Source organism: Gadus macrocephalus, chromosome 15 (genome assembly GCF_031168955.1).
Source record: "Gadus macrocephalus chromosome 15, ASM3116895v1".
NCBI classification, from domain to species: domain Eukaryota; kingdom Metazoa; phylum Chordata; class Actinopteri; order Gadiformes; family Gadidae; genus Gadus; species Gadus macrocephalus.
Window position 1 is genome coordinate 17,154,270 of NC_082396.1, and position 13,779 is coordinate 17,168,048.

At 42.4% G+C, this 13,779-nt stretch overlaps 1 long non-coding RNA gene across 1 annotated transcript; it reads right to left on the bottom strand.

Moving 5' to 3' along the window:
• Positions 1 to 10,168: 10,168 nt before the first annotated feature.
• On the bottom strand, positions 10,169 to 10,830 carry LOC132473342 (uncharacterized). The gene is made up of 2 exons (XR_009529339.1): positions 10,723 to 10,830; positions 10,169 to 10,666 (listed from the first exon to the last, which is right to left on the bottom strand). It is a non-coding gene; the product is annotated as an uncharacterized LOC132473342 (long non-coding RNA).
• Between the last annotated feature and the right edge of the window lie 2,949 nt (positions 10,831 to 13,779).

Sequence of the window (13,779 nt, forward strand, 5' to 3'; positions counted from 1 at the left end):
AAAAAACAATATCTCACACTGCTATAATAAGGCAGCCGGCAGTTCCACATGCTGCATGTTTCATTCCCATGTGTTCGAATGTGATTTTGTGTATGCTGCCTTTAGCTCGAGACCCTCGGCTCCACCTCTAGACTGTGCACACCTGGGGCCCAATTTTAACGGTCTGAAACGCAAGTGGAAAGCGCAAAGCGCAAGTAGCTTTGTGTGCGGTTCTACGGCGCTATCGCTATTTTACAGGCGGATAAATGACACTTGCGTCGCGGCGCAAGTGTCAAAAGGGTTGGTCTGAAGCAGCCTAATTACCCGTAGGTGTGGTTTGGGCGTAACGTCCAACAAACCAATGAGAGTGCCAGCTCCCATCCCCTTTAAGAGCCATGACTGCATTTGAATCGGACGAGTTGATATTTTGACAGCGCGTCTGCAGTCTCCGATGAGACAGATGCACATGAATTTCAAACTGCAAATGGCTCAGTTTATTGCCAAATAATATGGCCTAATTCACACATGGAATAAGGGTTTTTCTTCCACAACTTCAGAAATACTGAGTCCTCAAATAAATTTCGCCAAAGAAAACGTAAATAATATAACATATGATATGCGGTAACTGATCTATTTAATGAAATACGCAATACATTATAAACATTGTTTCTTATCAGTATTGTATGCTATCCTAATATGCATGTGTCTCCGCGGTAATATACATTGCCATTGATTGTATTATGCGTTACGTGTTTAGTTTGCGTGTGTTTAAACAGAGCACACACGCGCGCCCGCATTCATTCATTCTTTTTAACACTCACTCGCGGTAAAACAATGTTTTTCACGATCAAATACTCATCAATCCTAAAAGTTATGGGCATGTAGGCCTATACGATGTCTGTGTCAAGAAAATATGTGTTTGCTGTACGGTGTTTGCAGATGCATTGATTTAAAAGTACAACTTATTACCGCTGCATCAGCTGTTCTTTCCCAAATAATTTACCAAGAATGTGCGGCTAGGTAGATGAGAGAAGCAAAGTGTATGCGCGAGGTGCACAAGCAATCCGTATGCATCGCATGCGCATGTAGGCTATGCATCCGCCCTTAAAATAGCATCTGAACAACGCGCCACTGACTTTAAACCAGGTATTTCCTGGTCAGTAGCGCAATGGTATTCAGAAACGGCAAAATAGCGTTTGCGCCAGAACACGCCTCCTCCTTCCGCCGAACCGCCCCTTGGGGCGCATGATCAATCCCTAATTTACCGGCGAGTGGCGCTGGTGGGAAAAGAACGCTCTGCACCAGTTGTAAACTAGCAACGACACATGCGCCAGTGACTAAGTCACTTGCGCCGGATGCAAGATAGGGCCCCTGGAGTCCTGCCGCTATCTGCTGTTGCCTGCTGTCGCCTGCTGCCCGGTATCCCTGTCCCCTTTAGTCTTTGTTTCGTGTTGAGCCAGGAAGCCTGCCATTATGTTTGTTCCCACTTTTCTCCTGGTTCTGTGAGGATTAGAACATGTACTTTTCTTTAATTAAGAAAGTTGTCTTTTGTTTCGAGTCAGGGATAGGGTACGTTTTGTTTATTGTTTTTGCCCGTGGATCTCCCTGAAGACAAGCGCTTGAGTTTGGCAATAAACACCCTTAACTTGGACTACATGACTCCTACTGTTTTTGACATGGTACTATGTTACTCCCCTTACCCCTAGCCCACTTAGGGGATGTAACGCGGCACAAAGTGCCCTTCTTTTTCACTGAGCACCTGCCCCCCAAAATGTCTGTGCACGCCACTGCGTGCACAGACACGCGATTCCCCCATCTCGGTTGAACTCAGTGGTGACCGAGCAAAATTCCGAGACAGAATTCAAGATGGCTGTGCCAAGTGTGACTTGAAGTATGAACTGTTTTCATTGTGCTTGGACCGCTTTGGTGGTTTACATGGCAATTTCAATCACTCGTATTACGCTTGAAGTGTGGGCGTGGCGTCAGATCCGAGATCCGAGTCGGTTCGTAGAGAATACTAAAACGCACCATGTGACCTCCAGAGGGCCCTGGACCAGTCAGCCTAGAGCAGGGCCCCCATCGCCAGGCCCTCCTGGTGCTGGGGCCCTGCCTTGGGCTTCCAATGCTCAACTCCCCATTGAATGGTATCCCCACTCACAACCCGCCCCGTGTTGTGCGTCCGCTTGCGTGTCGTAATGGAAGTGGTGGAGCAAGGCCAACAATCGCCACACACACACACACACACACACACACACACACACACACACACACACACACACACACACACACACACACACACACACACACACACACACACACACACACACACACACACACACCCCAAAAGGGGGAACAACTCTAGTAAGGAGACACACTATGTCTACAATTTTCAGATGGGTTTCAACGACCACGTTTAGTACCCATAGTCTGACTAAAGTTAAGCATTGTGTGTACAAACCCCAAGTTGTGAAACATATCTCAAGTTTCTATAACACTCAGCTATAGCAATTTTTTAAATGTTCCCATCCATTCCCTCTATTTTCCCCTTTGGAGATAAACATCGAAAAGTGTAAAAAGTTTTAAGGAACACACACAAAAAAATCACAGATACAGGTACGTAAACCATAAATACAAAGCTGTTCTGAGTCAAACTTTGACTCCTTCATAAATGCTAATTTTGTTACAGTCAAACTATTATCGACTTTATCAAGTCAATTAAGTAAAAAGATTGCACAGTACCTGTGTTTTTTCTTTTCCTACCTTATTCCATTATAGTTATCTATATTTTACCATTAGTTAAGCTGTTTTTGGGTCAACTTTGTTTAAACAAATTATGCATATTATATCATTCGTATAGTTGTGACTTTGTTATTGTGTTCAAAATTTTTTGTGCTTTTTATCAAATAATATTTTTTTATTATTTTGCAAACCTACCGTATTGGTTTGGTCATTCCCCTATTATTTTAATCTGCCTACATTCTCTCCCAGCAACTTTAATAACCACAGCAATCACATACATTACTGCAATGCACATCAAAGTTAGGTTATTCTGTCTTTTTTAATTTTTGTCTTAAATCACTCTCTCTCACTCTCTCTTGGTTCAGTTTGCCATTATATTTAAAGCGTTTAACACTTTCTTCTGAACTTATTTATATTTGTATAAATAAAATAAAAACAAATATAAAATATATAAATATAATTTTTGGGGTTGAAGCAAACTAAAGGTTTGGTTAAAGCAAACAAAATGTAACTCACAAAACAGCCTTCAAGTTAATGCCTTCCCTTTTCCATTTTGCACTGTCTGTGCTTCCCATTATTTTTTTCCTTTCTAATACTCTGGTTGTTGTCTTTGTGTGGTGACCACGTTTCCAAGCTGAAAAGACCCTTGTACACATTTGCATTATGTATTTAAAAGATGGAACTATGAATCTGTAAAGATAGTGTTTTTATTAGTCACGTTTGTTGGTACTTTGTCCTTGACTACACCAGATGCTGGCTTCTTTCTTTCGTTTAACTGTTTCTGTGTTTTGGCGATTATTATGTCAGTGTTATGCTAAAATGTATCTATTTAATCGGTTTGCAGGCCAGTACTGTTCTCGTTCTTGCTTTAAGAGGAAAAATAAACTCTTGAAATATACTCTTGAAAAAAAATTATGAAATATAAATATGCATTTTCTATGTTTCACTTTTTTGATATGTAGCAATTAAATTATTGTAAACAAGGAAGAGTTGTACAAATTTAGAGTTGCACAAATCATATCACACCCTTCTACAATAACTCTTACATAGACAAAGATGCTTCTTAGAAACCTTTTATGTGAAACCTTTGATCGACTAACAACTTTTTGCTCATGATCGTACTGAGATTATCTTCAAAGCTGTATTGAGATTGACATGTATATCCTTAAGAGTTGCTGGCCTTCATAATTCACCCATCCAGTGCACACCCTCCCTCCAGTGTTGGGAAAGTTCACTTTCTACGTAAACTAGTTCAAAGTTCAGTTCACAAATTTTTAAATGAACGACCGTATTTTCCGCACTATAAGGCGCACCGGAGTATAAGCCGCAGCAGCTAAATTGAATGATGTGTACATATATAAGCCGCACTTGACTATAAACCGCAGGTGTTTTAATGTTTAATTACCATTAGGGCTGGCCCGAATGCCACTTTTCAGGCTTCGTATACTCGTCCACTCGTTCCAGAAAAAAACACCATCAAAAACAAAATTAATAATCCCTATATACTCCCTGGAACTGATTTTGGCAGTATCTGCATATTTTTGTTGCTTTTGAAAGTTAATTAGTAAGCCTAAGTAGGTTGAAGTTCCTTATTTTTTCCTCACGCAAGCAAACAACTAAGCTAAGGTTAGCATTTTGCTAAGTATTACTTTTCCTCCCGAGATCCCGCTAATGTTGTGTTATAAAGTAAAGGGAAACAAGATATCTATTCTTCCTCCACCTCTCTCTTTTCTCTGATTGGTGTCTCTGACGCTTATAGTTTGCCTCCCTCGCTCTGGTAACGTCACATACATGGAAAAAAAAACAACGAAGCTCCGAATACTGATTTAAAGGTTGGGTATGGAATTCGCTTTTTTGGCAATTTTTGCAAAATTACTTGAAATCCTTATCATAACCCGCTTACAGCCACTGAGTTAGAAGTACTGACATGAAAATTAAACAAGTCAATCATCTGTGGAACGGGCAGGGCTCGAAAAACTCCAGCCAATCATTTCCAGCGCCACCGAGTTGCATTGGACAGTAAGTACGTCAATCAAACGGTCGTACTGCACTCCCCCTCCCCCGCGCCCCGCGCGCGACCCCTTCGTGCAGTACTCGTGACCCAGAGCAAGCTCCTGTTTGTTGTTATCCTGCGGTAGCTACTGGAACTAGTTAATCCACATTTGGACCTAGCAGTAGAAGACAATTTCCATGGCAGACAAGACGCCACCATCCCCACCACCACCACCACCACCAGCAAAGAGAAGGAAAACTATTTTTCAGAGAGTAATTGATAATAAAAACGCTGAAAGAGAAAAACTGAAATCAAGAATAATCCTAGGCGCTACTTTCGAACGTTGGCGGCAACTGAAGGACGAGAAGGGTCTAAAAACCGATGCTTGTGTGGCGGTTGACCTAGTTTCAAAGTTTATACCGTTTATACTCGGTAATACCGGTGTTGAGACGAGTGTATTACTCGGTGTGAAAATGTCCACACCGCGGCAACCCTAGTGAAAACCAGGACTTCCAATACAATTATATGAAACAAACATACATTTTCTAAAAATGTATGTGACCGTTTAATGTTTATAACATCTGGTGCAACCATAGCCGCGGGAACGTATTCTCAGCAGGGGGTGCTGAAAAAAAAACTCAGCCTGCACTAGACTCGCAACTCGTTACATTGATAAAAAAGATATATAGCAGCGCAGATCAATTACACCAGTGCATGCGCGCACAGTTGAAAATCGATCGTTGTGTTCACTTCCTTCACACCATGGTTCACATCCAGCTGCTCACTGAACAAGTTTAGCGCACCACCGCTACCCTCACACTTTTTCATATAACCTTTTTTCAGCACTAGGTCATATGAGCATTAAATAAATGCTGCGTCTCAAAATGCCTTGGACGGCAGCGAGGATGACTCGCTTTGCCACGGGCCGAAACAGTTCGGAGCGACCACAGCCAGAGCAAACACAGCGGGGCAGAGGAGTGTCAGGAATAGTCTTTGGTGTACACATCAGTACGGCCTATTTGCACTACTGTTTAGTGGCAATGCAGTGTTTTATTCTATGCCTTTTTATTTTCGTATATTATTTCAATGAATACAATTTATTTATTCATAAAAACAAGATCTGGTCTTCAAATCTTTTTTCCAAATATAGGTCGTCTTACAATGGGGTTTGTGTTTATATTCGGACCAATACGGTACAGCGGGCGCTCACATGACGTTAAGCATTTCCTGGTGCATAATGTGACGCTTCAGAACCTAAAATCCCGTTTCTCCCCGTTGACACGACAACACGTAACCGGCGTTTTCAGAAATCTCCACTTTGGCCGGAGTTTTTAGAAATGATCGTTTTCTGTGATAAGACAGGGCCTCGGACAGGGGGTGTTGCAGCACCCCCAGCACCCCTACTTCCCGCGGTACTGGGTGCAACTTACAGCTGAATGTAGTGCCATGTTGTTAAACGAAAACCTACGCTAGCCTTGCTCGCTCTCGCGCATCTCTGTTCGCGCTCGTGCATGATTGCGCGTCCAGGTACTTGGAATGGGTGGAGTCAGAGTCAGCGTTGAAGGAGAGGGGGTAGGACCATTTGAGTTGTGTATTTTCAAAATCTGCTGGCGTTTCGCAAATCCCATACCCAACCTTTAAGCTTTGAATACTAATTTTCCGAGTAGCCGTTAGCTGTAAAAATCCATAGATTAGCCGCACCATTATGTAAGCCGCAGAATCGAAAAAATTGGAAAAAAGGCGCGGCTTATAGTCCGAAAATTACGGCAGTTCAGTTAAACGTTCATAATTAAAAAATTTGAAAAAATGAACTAGTTCATAGTTCTTTTTTTCAATATGTTGCTGTGAGCTATTATTTTTTTCCGGTATTTTGAACATTGAGCCCACTTCATGGTTTGTCTAGGATGAAATAGAGTGAATAGAATGAAATAGGATGAATCCATTGATTTCTGTTGGAAGACCCATTGCTCGTTGGCCGGAAGCGGAAAGGGGGGGTGTTCACATTTGGTTGTAGTCTTTTCGCACAGTTCTAGCCCTGCTGTTGAGTCGAAGAACCGAGTGAAAAGACTACAAACAAACGTAAACAGCCCCCCTTTCCGTTTCCGGCCAACAAGCAATGATTCTAGGAGGTATTATAGTCCGCTGAGCTATGAGCCAGAGAGCTAACGTTATGGATTGTACATATTTATAATTCGAAATTTGTCTCAGCCTTTATACTACAGATACTCTAGGGGCTATAGCATATAACCGTGTTGTCTGATTACAGTTTAATTCATTTTTCAGCATTTAACAGATCTCGTTTTGAAGAATAATCACCGTGCCATTCGTTTCAATGGGAATCGTGACGGTCTATACTTTCAACATAAAGTGTACATATTTATAATTTTTAATTCGTCCCAGCCTTTACACCAAAGACACTATAGGGTCTATAGCATGGTTTCTCAACGGGGGCGATACCGCCCCCTGGGGGGCGTTCGCACAACCTAGGGGGGCGCTGGGAACGTGATTCCATTTTTGGGGGGAGATTTTAAACTTTTTTATTTATTTTTATTTGTGAAAAAATAGGCTACCTGAAATAAATAGCCTATTTTCATTTATTGGTTTCTAACCCCTCTACCGTCTCAGCTACTTTTGACTGTCTATATGCAGTGGAACAGTGATAATACAGCGCGGTTCGGTCTTGCACACGCCCAGACTCCCGTTACATCAGCTATCGTCTTGATCTGTACAGTAACACTGATAAACAAAAAAAATCAATAACATTGTTTCATAGCCCCAGTGTTACCCCTATATGCACCTCTTTTTTTTAACTAGAGAAGAGGAGAGCTTCATATTAATGGAGGAACTTCCGCAGATTCTGAGTTTGCGGTTCAATAGATCATCAGTGAAACATCGTTGCGACACAATTGAGTGTAGTAACCCAGAGAACCAGCTACAACATTGTGTTCATCCAAACGAGCTGTCTTTAGCGAACGGTGAATTGCATTGGCTTCTACGAGCAGTCGGCTTTCAGCCGCGAGCTTAGGGACCATCTGCAAAGTGCAAAACTGAATTGCATTGGCTTCTACGATCAGTCGGCTTTCAAAAACTGAAAACGACCACAATGGTAAAATTTCAATAGCGTCGCCATTATTGACTCTAGAGCCCCAAAACTTGTTCCATAGAGGCATGGCCTCTTCATGGTCCTACTACAACCTTTAATTTTGAAAAATATATCTCATATTTTTTAAGATTTTTTTTATTTAGGAACAATTTCAATAGTGTTGCCATCAGTGGCGAAGCTAGACCTTTTTGAAAAAAAACTTGCCTTAGCCCACCCTATCGTTTCGTCCTCAAATCTAATATTCTACCGGTTTTTTTACACAAGCAATGAGAGGATGGATGTTGTACACTAATGAACAGGCTCAAATGGGCTAGTGAAATCGAGCCAACCTTCCTTCAGGAATCTCTAACCTCTGATTGTTGGCTGGGCGTCTCCTGTTTGACAAAACCAAAAATGCAGCACGAGCGCACCTAACATAGTTTCTGCTGTTTTGTCTGTCTAAGAGGCTAGCTAGTCTTTATCAGAAAATCCACGATTTCCAGCTGTGTTATAACATGACCTGGTAATAATAATACTATAATTTTAAAACCTTGACATAATCTGTCAGATGTCTATTAAATGACAGTTGACCACAAGACGATTCTATATATGCCTCTTCTTGAATTGCTTCATGTTTTAGTCGGCAGAGCCTTGTAATGCTGCGTAGCATGATAAGCATGATTAGGTGCAAGGAGCAGAAAAATATCAAATATATATTGATATGGGTGCTAATTTTCTGTTGAAAATAAAAGCTGGCATTAGTTAATCAGCTGAGGGCGTATTCATTGCCATAACAACGTGAGCTAATCAACAAGAACAACATGTTCTAATACTATGAGACTAAGGCAAATGCCCTCAGCTGATTAAAGGTGTCAGGGGGGGCGTGAGCGGTAGATGGGACTTAGTGTCTTATGTATTTATTTATTTTAATAAGTCACTTATTTTATTTTAAATAAACATAATACCAAGGGTCAGAAGTTTTACAAGAATTTTAATCGTACAAAGTCATGACAGAGGGACTTGGTGTCTTTATTCATGCTTGAAAGATCAACATATATAATTTTTTTTGAAAGGGAATAAGCTGATGAAGCTGACAAGTGACCAATGTTTACTTTTTAAAAATATTATAATTAAATGCAAACCCCAGTGAATCATTTGCTCTTGTTTCTCTGTTTTGAGATTCACACAGAGTTAGCAGTCTTGTTTAAATGTTACAAATTGAGTTAATAAACTGAAGTTGGAAATAGTTTTAAGTTGTTGCAGATGTTATCTCTGTTAATTTATTAATCTAAATAAATAAATATTAGCAGGTTCTCAATAGTAATTTATTTCAATTCAGGGAGGGCGTGATAAAATGTCTGTCTCCTAGGGGGGGGGGATGAAAGAAAAATGATTGAGAACCACTGGTCTAGAACATGTTGTACTTGTTGATTAGCTCACGTTGTTATGGCAATGAAAACGCCCTCAGCTGATAAAATAATGCCAGCAGTTATTTTGAAACTGAAAATTAGCACCCTTTTTTTTGCTTCAAAACAACAAGATTTTTTGGCATCAGAAGTTTTATAAAAATGTATGGGTCCCTGAAGGTGAGACAACATATGGCGCGTTTCCACTGCAGGGTGCGGAACGGATCGGATCGCAAAGGTGCGGGTCGGATCGCATTTCCACCGCCAAAAGTGGGCGTGACCCGGACTTTGCCGTACCCGTTCCGGCCCCATTCTCGGGACTCCTCCGTTGCGGTACCCAAAACGAGACCAGACGCCTGAAAGGGTCCCGTGAAATTCTAGCTACACCCCCCCTCCGTTGATTGGTCGACAGAATCGTCACTTCCGGGTGACGCGGGGATAAAAACAAACAAACAGTAGCCTCGAGGTATTATTCTTTACAATTAACATGTCGCGTAAAAAGCTTGCTTGGGCGAACAAGGAGGTGGAGACGTTCGTCCGCATTCTTGGGGAGGAAGACGTTGTTTACGATGTTTACGTAGCTGCCGCGGCGATCGACATCCGGCCTACCACCAAGGGTACTGTCGGCAGTGGAAACGCGACCTCGGAACTGAGCTGGGCTTTATCGCCCCCTCCCTACCGCCCCTTTGCGATCCGATCCGTTCCGCACCCTGCAGTGGAAACGCGGCATAATTAGTGCTCCCGATATAGTGGTCTGTTTCTCATAGTATCCGACTAGTACATGTTGTACTTGTTGATTTTTTTGCATCAGAAGTTTTATAAAAATGTATGTTGATACAATTTATAAATTGTATGGATCCATGAAAGTGAGGCGACATCATGTTGTACCAATGTGTTTCAGTAACATATTCGGGAAAATATGGTAATTCTTTAGTGAAACTTACACAAAAGAAATTTAATATACCTCAATTTTGTTATTCGAGTTCACAACCATTGATTATTCCTTCATCCAAACAGTCTTTTTTCATTTAATCACTTTAGTGGTTCAGAACTGCATTTTTTAGCTGACACTGCCAGCTATCGGCTTAGACATACGACAGCATAGTAACTAAGAAAATAAAGGTTGTGGAAAAAAAAAATCTTGCACAGGACTTTATATACTTCATATACCCCTGTGGCTGCCTGGGGTTGAGCCCCCCCAAAAGTCAGAACCTAGACTCGCCCCTGGTTGCCATTATTGTCTCTAGATCCCTAAAACGTTTTCCATATGCATGGGCTCTTTATGGTCTTACTGCAACCTTATGTTTTGTAAAATATATCTCTACTTATTTCTAAGAAATTTCTTTTTAGCAAAAATGTCAATATACATTTTTTTTATCAACATTTTCAGTAGCGTCGCCATTATTGACTCTAGAGCCCCAAAACTTGTTCATTAGAGGCATGGCCTATTTATGCTCCTACTACAACCTTTGTGATGGGGAGAGGGGAGGGAGTGGGAAGATGCATTGGTTTGAGGCACAGACCTTTTCGATTGTTGTAGTATTTGGGTTATGGGATTTTAATGTATAGGGTGGTTGTTGATATAAATATTTTTTGTTAAATAAATGTAAATAATGTTTTTAAAGATTATACTTTTAAAGATTATGTACTGTACGTATGTTGCCAGTAGACACATAGAAACCTCCCGGCGGGGTGCCGGGAGGTCACCTCCGCTGCTGCAACTCCATCCTAGGGAAAACATTGAGCCCGTTTTCCCCCTTCCTCTTGTTCAGTTCCAGCTGCTCTGAGCGTAGTCTCCACGAAAGGACTGTTGCATTTGAAATACAAAATATATAGGCCTTATTAGGCCTCTGCGTGCAATCTGTTTTCGTGGAGTCTGCGTTGCCCGGGCCGCGGTGCCCATGGTTCCCGGGCCATTCATTCAAGGGGCATGGCGGGAATCGCGGGAGACGCGGGAGTGGTCGTGGTGCCCAAGGTCACGGTGCCCGGGCCGCAGGGTGCCGCGGCCGGGGCACGACGGGAGACGTGGCGGCCGGGAGTCGCGGGAGTGCCCGCAACACGGTCACGGTGAATGAATGTTCAATCCAACCATTTCTTCCTCAACTCCTCTCCGCTCTCTCTCAATCTCTCTCTCTCTCTCTCTCTCTCTCTCTCTCTCTCTCTCTCTCTCTCTCTCTCTCTCTCTCTCTCTCTCTCTCTCTCTCTCTCTCTCTCTCTCTCTCTATTTTTTGTACCAAAACCGACTCAGAGGGGATTCATTGCTATTAGTGACCAACGCAAAATCAATGAAAAACGATGAACTTATAGCATATAACCACAATTTCTGATTACAGTTTAATGTGACAGTAAGCTGACAACACCAACTGCAAATTAACCAGACGGAGATAACCATGGCAACCTATCAAACAAATATTCTCATTCTGTGCGCGCATCCGACGTGTTGATAAACAAATAACCCCCCAATAGAACGAAGTTAAACCGAGTGAGCATGCTGTTCACAGACACCAGAATGAACGAGTTCACAGTAACGTTCATCAGGCAGTAATACAGTACGTTCAGTAACTGTTCACGTTTATCGAAAATATGAACGAGTTCATGAACTATCGTTCAATGAACGCGTTCAGGCACAACCCTGATCAGGGGTATCCATCTTCTTCAAATATAGTTATGGTGGAACCCCAATGGTGAAGACTGACGAGCAGAGAAAGCGCTGTGGAGTGAGATTGTGTGAAGTTGGATTTCCCGGCTCCTCAGTGTCTCCTGAACCATATGAGCGTAAACTGTCCACTGAGGTCAACCCCAGTGGACTTCTTTGATGTCATAGAACATCCTGCTTATCCCTTCTCTAAGGCCTGTGTCTTGCGCGGATGTCAAAAGTCCAAGAAAAAACGACAAGAGGCCCCTGTGTGCCAAAGAAGTCTGCAGAATGAGCAAAGGGCCATACTAAATGCGTCTTTAAGTCTTGTGATGTTGACCTGAATATGTCTAATGATACACTGGCCACGCTGTGTGGTTCGTCAGGGACCATTACTTTGGGCAGGATCGGATGGGTGCTGGAGGTGACAAGAAGGCATAAAAGTGAGTCCCTTCAGAGAAATGCTGCGTTTTTTTGTGATTGTTGCGGCCAAAAATCCTTGATTATGCGGCACGTTTTCTTGCGATGAAATACGTGCCATATTTATGCAATTTTCTGCGATACACCCAACATGTCACAAACGAGGACGTTCAGCAAAAGATCAACCAAGCCATCGGCTCACATGATGACCTGCTTACCACTGTTAAAAAATGGAAACTGAGGTGGTACGGACACGTCACCAGATCCTCAGGCCTTGCAAAGACCATCTTGCAAGGAACCGTACAAGGTGGAAGGAGACGAGGGAGACAAAAGATGAGATGGGAAGATAACATCAGAGAATGGACTCACTTGAAAATCAGTGAGGCAATGAGAGCTGCCGAGGACAGAGAGGGATGGAGAGAGCTTGTCAACAGATCGTCTGTGGTGCCCCAACGACCCTCCGGGGTTATGGGATAGGTGAAGGTGAAGGTGAAGGTGCGATGAAATTGCGGTAACTTGCGAAAAAATGCGGGAACTTGAGAAAAAATCAGCTTTTCGATGACGTTCACGTCGCGTAATTACGTCACTTCATAACGTTCCCATGGCAACAGGGGGAAATGGCTGCTTGTGTAAAGTAAACAACATTTTTCAACTTTCTGCTAACATATATGTGACTTTTTTGCAACGAAAATGCGGGGATTATGAAATCATGCAAGCCCCGCATATTTTGCGCGGAAATCTGCAATTTATGCGGTGAAAGTGCGGCATATATGTATGCAGACTTTGGCTGATTATGCGTTGAATTATGCGATCGCATAATGGCATTTTTCTGGAGGGACTGATAACAGCACATTAAGGAATTGTCTATTTATTGAGATATTTATTTGCAAAGCGGCTTACCCCTTTGATATTTCGATGGCCTAAGTAGGAAAAGTTTACAGTTGGGCGTGTCAGACAAAACAAATATCGCTGGAATGAACTTCTTACAGCCAAGAAGTTCAGTATGTTGCCTGATGATGCTGAGGAGAGTAGGGTGGCTGGTGTTGAGTTTTGAGGCTGCACAGCCTGTCCCTTGGTGCCTGTCTCTCTCTCTCACTCTACCATTCACCTTCCACCTCCCTTTTGTCAGTTATCCTTTTTCAGTTTGACCTTGTAAGGGGCTCCGGTTGCGATTAACTTTTTTGTCTCCAGCAAGCTCAGCTGGTTAAACCAGCTCTTTGACCCCAAGTAGAGTGCATACTTGACGTGGAGGTTAGGGAGCTGGTTGAATTTTTTTATTTTTTTGACAGACAGAGCGACGGCCGAAACGGATTCACTGTTAAAGCCAAAGACATGACACACTATGGGAACCCTCCGTCGTGGTTGTCACGGTGCCAAAAAAACATTGGAATGCGGGACATTTCCTTTCCTAATGGTCCCAGCTAAGAATAACATATAAGAGACAAACATGAAAAGATGCACAAAGTCGTTCCCTCCCTATTATTTATTTTTTCTTGGACGCTCAACAATGACCACAGAACTCTTT